The sequence below is a fragment of the Condylura cristata genome, unplaced genomic scaffold, assembly GCF_000260355.1.
Source record: "Condylura cristata isolate star-nosed mole 26May11 unplaced genomic scaffold, ConCri1.0 scaffold00033, whole genome shotgun sequence".
NCBI lineage: Eukaryota > Metazoa > Chordata > Mammalia > Eulipotyphla > Talpidae > Condylura > Condylura cristata.
This window is the reverse complement of record NW_004567134.1, coordinates 13803432-13810123: the sequence shown is the minus strand read 5'-3', so window position 1 is coordinate 13810123 and position 6692 is coordinate 13803432.

The following is a 6692-nucleotide window of genomic DNA, read 5'->3' as shown; positions in this document are numbered from 1 at the left end:
GAAAGACAGAACATGATCTGTTCAGGCTCAGCCCAGCAGGGCTCAAGCTTTTGTGTGTGTTCGGGGCTGAGGGGTGGGTTGTGAAGCTTTCTGTGATCTCTCTAGTCAAACGAGAAACAACATATGCAAATCGAAGCAAAACTGATTCGGGGTAGAGCTGCTAAGAGTAAATCAGCTGCGGGAAGCTGTGGAGTTGCTATGGCCTTCTGCAGCCATGCAGCGATCGCTTGCATTGCTTTCTCTCCAGGTGCAGCTGACTGCATGCAATTCTGCAGCAAGGCGGAGACCCCACGGGCAGCCTCGTGGGTCTTGTGAAGCTTAATTGCTTGCACTGTGTGAAGGACTAGAAAGCAGCTACTTTATGGCGTCTCCAGTGGGCCTAGAGAGTAAGGTCAGGGTGGCTGACAGTGGTGCTGACTCTAACTGATGCTGCTCCTCGTGGGTAACCGAAGTCAGAAGGACATGAATTTTTTTGGTGGGAGTCACAAAGGTGCTTTCATTTTAGGGGTGGGGGGGGTACTGCTGTTTTCCTGAATCAGCCCTGGTGCTCGCTGATTGTACGGGGCAGTGTGGTAGGCAGGACACCAGGGCACCCACTTCTGGGTGTTTTTAAAGTCAGGCGTCACGCACGCCAGGCTCACTGGCTTACAGAAGGGGCTTTAGTGCCTCTGTCCTCGTCCTGCTGATCTTGCCTTTACTTCATCTACCGCCCTGAAATCCTCCTCCTCTCTGATAGCTCGAGATTTGGCCTCTGGCTGACACTGGGCCCCCGCTCTCCACCTGGGACTGGCCTGGCCTGCTTTCCCAGCCCTCCTGGTGTCACTGTTTCCGTGACCCTAATAGGCCTGGGAGATAGGCCTTGGCCCGAGCTCCCCAGAAGTGAGGAGCGGTAACGTGCCAGGTAGCGATGATGTCACGGGGGGGAGGGCAGTGTCCCGTCACCGCACTCTGGGGGGTGTGCAGCTCTGCTGTTTTTCTGGATCAGCCCTGGTGCTCGCTGATGCTTACGGGGTGGCATTTGCAAACTCTTCTGCAACTCCCGACGAGTTACTCCCCCACACCGCCAGAACACCTCCAAGGACAGGAAGCTCACACTTCCCAGGACTGTCCTTTTCATTTTCTGACAGCTTTATCAGAAAGTCCGGGCTGTCAACAAGCTGAGAGCCACGTCAAGTCATCTGTTTCCTGCAGTGCTGATGCGGCGGTGTGAGCTGCAGGGCGGCTGTCAACATACGCTCTGCCTGTCACTCGCGAGGTCAGCACCGCTGGAGCATGCGACATAAATGAATCACTTCCCCTGCTCGCCAGCACAAGTGCCTTGCGCTTTTTCTGCTTCTGGTCATTCATGCTCAGCAGATAACCGATAGCGCGGCCCGGTGTGGAACATGGGCAGGCTTCCCGGTGAGCTGGATATAGCCCATATCATTGTGCTCACAGTGGGTGGGCTCATTGAGAAGTTGCGGGACACTTTATCAATGAGGGAGGCAGTCCCAGAAGCTCTCACTGGGCTTCACGTGCAGGGGTGGAGGTGAAGGTGAGGGTCGCTGAGATAGTGGGGCCTGCTTATCGGACATGTCTTCCTAGTGAGGTCAGACACCAGTGTCACGGCCATCTCCCGAGGGGGAAACCACCGTAGGTCACCAGAGTGGGAGTGAGAAGGGCTCACAGAGGGGGAAAATGAGGCCCAGCAAGAGGCTGGGGCTTGGGCCTGCCGAGCAGGGAGCCGGTGCCAGCCTCAGGGCTTCGACAAGCAAATACAGAGCTCCTTTGCCCCCTGCAGCAGGGCCTGGTTGGGGAAGGAACAGGGCCTTGAGCACCCACCACTGTGGGGTTTTCTTTTTCGCCTTTGAAACATTAAAAGAGGTCCCCAGGGAGTTGGGATGGGCTGTTTAGAATCCCAGTTGAAGAATGACCACTTGTTTACTTTAAAAAATTACTTTCTAAAAATAATTGTACTCATTCTCAGTTTTTCTTGCATGAAAAACTGACAGTGAATGTTAGTTTACTGTTAAAATAATAGTATGTGTTAGCTCCACTAGAAAAACATTGTGAGTCATTAAATAGGAGTTTTATGTCAATATTATTATTCAAACAGAAAATTGATTAGTTCTGATGATGTTGGTTTTTTAAAATCCAATTCTCCGAAGCTCATTCAGTCAAAGGTGCTATGTCTGACTGCCTCTATTGTGAAAGTAATTATATATACTTGGTTTAAAGCTCAACTCTAAAGGAAAAAACATTTATTTTTGAGATGATATGTGCATATGAAGCTTACTAGAGAACAGCATCATGATAAAACATTCTTATTAAATAAAAGTAAATAAAAATATATAAAATAAAATGTCAAAGGCTCAGAAATACACTTAGAATTGTGGCACACACACATTTCACAGAAATAATCAAACTTCAATATTCAATACATGAGTGTCTATTCCCCACAGAGTAAAAAAAAAAAAAATCACACAGTATTTTCATGACAAAACAAATGATTAAAACAAAACCACAAGCAAAGGAGCGAAGGACCACCAGCTCTAGGTACTAGGTGGCCACCCGAGGCTCCCGTGGGAACGAAGGCGAAGTCATGACCCTCTGACTTAGTCCGTAAGCATTTCTTGAGCTCAGCCCTTACTTCCATTAGCAGGCCCTGCTTCAGGCACGGAATTCACGTCTGGTCAGGGATGTGGACAGTAAGCGAATAAGGAGACAGAATCCAGGCAATGTAGACAAGGAGGGTTACTGAACGTACAGAATGTCAGATGGTGGCTTATGTTTAAACAGTGGAACAGGTCAAAGGCACAAGAAATTCTGAGGACACTGGTTGCTGCTCATGAGGGTCAAGGGCAGCACTGCAGAGAAATGGGCACCTGAGCAGAAGTGAGAAGAAATAAGGAGCAAGCCTGGGGTACCTGTGGGAAGCAGTGCAGGCAGGTAAGCAGCAACGCAGAGTGCCTGGGGCAGGGGTGGGCTGGGTATAGTAAAGGAATACCACGGGGAGGCGGGGAGCCAGGGAGAGAGGCAAGGGGGTGGGGGAGGCATGCCACACGGTGCCTTCCAGCACTCTGGATATATTCTGAGTAGATGGGAGTCACTGGAAGTTTCTGATTCAAGAAGTGTCACACTGGACTCATCATTTAAAGACTGGACTCATCACCCAGGCGCAGGGTTGAGAAAGGACTGTAGGAAGCCACAGGCAAAAGCAGGGTGACCAGTTATTATAATGAAGGCCGGACTGGATGTAAGGAGGGTCAAGGGGGACCCCAAGGTGTTTGGCTCCAATGGGTAGACTGACAAGAGTTGTCTTTTACCGAGGTGGGAAAAATAGCAGGTGGGGTGAGCAGAGAATTGGTTTGAAGGTGAAGAGAGAGTTTGTTTTGGGACGTGTTAAGTTTTGACTTATCTGTATTATCCAAGTGTGGGTGGCAAGCAGGTCGCTAAATATAGCCAGGCAGGAGGTCCGAGTTAGTGATACCGCTCTGGGAACTGTCAACCAACAAAAGGCATTCCAAACCTTCTGTATGAGACAGGACGGGATCACCAAGGGTGTGGGTGGGCATGGTCAGAGACAAGGAGGAAAACAAGCCCGGAACCTTGGGACCCCCAACATTCAGAGGTCAAAGCAGTAAGACGCCAGCACAGGAAATGATGGGCTGGTGTTCTGAGGGGGAGAGAGTGCATGAGGAGGTGAAGCTCACAGCTGTGTCTTCTGCTATTGATTAGTCAAGAAAGAATGAGGAGTGACCACTGGCCGTGGGATTTAGCAATTTGGATGTCACTGTGGCCTTGATGGAAAATTCTGGTGAAGTAATTGGTGTGAAAGACTGATTTTAGACTGAAAGGGAGGCAGCCGCAGACAGGAGGTAAGGACTTATGCTCTCAAGAGCAGCAGAGAAGCGAGGCATTAGCTGGAAGGGGTTATGGGGTCAAGAGAAAGGATAACCCTTTAAGTTCCTCCAAATGTTGCCCCCTCCCCAACCCCATGCCCCCAACTCTAGGAATGAAAGCCAGGCCGCAGGGCCTGGTGCTCCTGGCTGCCTCCTCCTTAACACCCAGAGTCTCCCTACTGCCCTCCATCTCCCCTGAAGGCCTTCGGGGCTCATTCAGTACTTCTCTGCGGTTTAGTTGAAACCAAGACATTTTTCAGATAATGACAAAAACACATACACCAAAACAACTTGCCTTAAGGAAAAAATGGAAAAGTAAAATACCCTCTGAAAAAGAAGAATTGGGGTTCGCAGAAGGCCTCTCTGAGGAAATTGCCTTAAAGCTAAAATATGAAGGGTGATTAATAACTCACCAGAGGACAAGGGGGGGGACAGTGCAGGCCGAGGAGCGTGTGCATCTTGTAGAACCAGAAGGCTGGCGGGGCTGGCGCCTGAGGGAGGGTGCAGGGCCAAGGGAGCTGGGAAGGCCCCGCGGGCTGTGTTGCAGAGGGTTTTGTCTTTTGGTTTTCATTCCAGGTACAATGGTCAGCTGAATGAATGAAGCATTACATCCTAGCACTCACGGCTTTTATGCTTGAAAGGGAAGGAAAACAGTCAGAAGTCAGACACTACGCTTCCTCGAGGGAAGGAGGACGGATATAGAATGCCTTCGCCTGGGCACTTCAAGTAGACCTTGAGCCAAGGATTGAAGCTAAGTAGTTTATTTCACACAAGGAAGCACTGACTGGGCAGCAGGAGCTGAGCTAGAGGGAAGGAGGCAACACCGCAGAAGGTGTCACAGCAGTTACCACTGTGAGGAACTAGAGCTTTCTTCCACAGGGACGCTGGCAGGCGGGGAGAAGCGTGCGTTTTCTTATCGTGGGTGATATCCCACCTGAGGGGCCGAGGGGCCGAGGGCTACACTTTCAAGCAGGGTGTTCATACACTGGTATTTCTAGACTGTGCTTAGAGAAGACTCTATCCTCAAAGACTGGTAGAGATGCAGGTGCTGGCGGGTAAGGGGCCCGCTTGCACTAAATGGTAAGGCCATTTTAGAAATATGGGTGGATACCGGTGCCCTATACGAAGTCAAGTCACTCTTGATGTTGATTCTTCTAGGTGGCTGCCTGTTGTCACACTTGCCAAGAAACACAGTGTGCAAGACAAGCAATAGGCCCCATTTCTCCAACTGGCTCTGATCACAACTGGTGCTCATCATGTCATTGGTAACTCACTCCAGACAATCCTCACCTTGTCCAACACTTGCTACTCAGTGGGGTAACTGAACCTTCATCCCTGGAAGGTCTGAGCCCCTGGCCAGACTATAATCACTCCTATTGCTCAGGCTGGTTGTCACTAGACAGGGGCACACCAAGGTGAGCCACACAGTGTCCCCTGAGTTCTGGGCCTACTTTCCTGAGGGCATTATCTAGCAGGAGCCCCATCTGCACCCAACATCCATGCCAGTGGAGGAATTCCTTTCTTGCATTAAACTGTCTTGGTATGAGAGAGCCTAAAATGACAAGGGGGAGTCATAGCTGTAGGAGTCCTTGAGAAAAGCATCTTCTCTCCGCATTCACCACCCAGCCAAGGTAGGACCAACACCAAGCTCAACAGAGCCTATAGTTATCGGGGTCCCTGTAGTCAATCACTGGACATGATGGTGACAGGGCCACTTCCACTTACTGGTTCCTATGTAATCTACCTGATGGGACCCCAGCACGGCATAAAGACCACTATTTCTAGGTGCACAGTGTATCTTAAGAGATAATGCTTTAGAGTGTAAAGGGAAGAAGAGCAGGTAACTAGAAAACACTCCCGCTCCACAAAAGGAGAAAATAAGTTAACAAATTGTTGTGAGAATCAAATTCATTGGAAGTAGAGAAACTAAAGCGAAGTTTAGAACAACCCTGGAAACTCTGAATCAGAACTGTGTTAATAGTCCTTGGTATGTTTTAACTTACTCTGGCTCAGGAGAAGCCTTGTCACCAACAGTCTACATTCACTGCACGGGTGTCTAGTATGAGAGGGATCAGATGGATTTAACTCTCAAATAATTGCGGTTGTGTTTGTTTGTTTTGACAGGTCTGAAAGGACCAGCACCAATGAGCTTGCTTTTACTCCACTTATCATTTCAGGTCCGACTCAGCTAAAGGACTAGAGTGGGCATGTCTTGAAAAACAAAACAAAACAAAAAAAACAATCAAAGTCAAATGTGCTTGGGGTGAGGGATAAGAGTTGGGGCACACTATAGGCAAATCGAAAGGCTTCAGGGGAAAGACCAGAGATTGAGATACTGTAGGGGAATGTGGGTTTTAAAAAGTTCCCACACATTCCTGGAAATCTAGAAGGCCACCTGTAGTTGCAGGGGTGGGTACATGCTCAGGAAAGACCAGAGAAGGTGCTCTCACCATTAGCTGACCTGAGGTTTTCCACAAGCAGGAAGTGAGAACTCGGGCATAAAACACTTGCCTAAGACTGAACACATGTCCCAACACAGAGCCCATTTGCATACACTGGGAGGTTTTGTTGTTGCTGTTGTTCCTGGCAAAGAATAAAAATCTATATCCTTCCTAGGTATGGTCACTGAAATATCTGTTAAATCACTAGTTAAGCAGAGACTGGCTGTATAAAACAAAAAGCATAGCTTTTACAAGACTAAATCAGAAAAGTAAACCAAGTAAGCAAGTACAACAAATAGCAACAATAAACACTGGGGAAGGAGAATAGGACCTCAAGGGCTGTCACGTTATATTCAAGAACCAAAAAAAA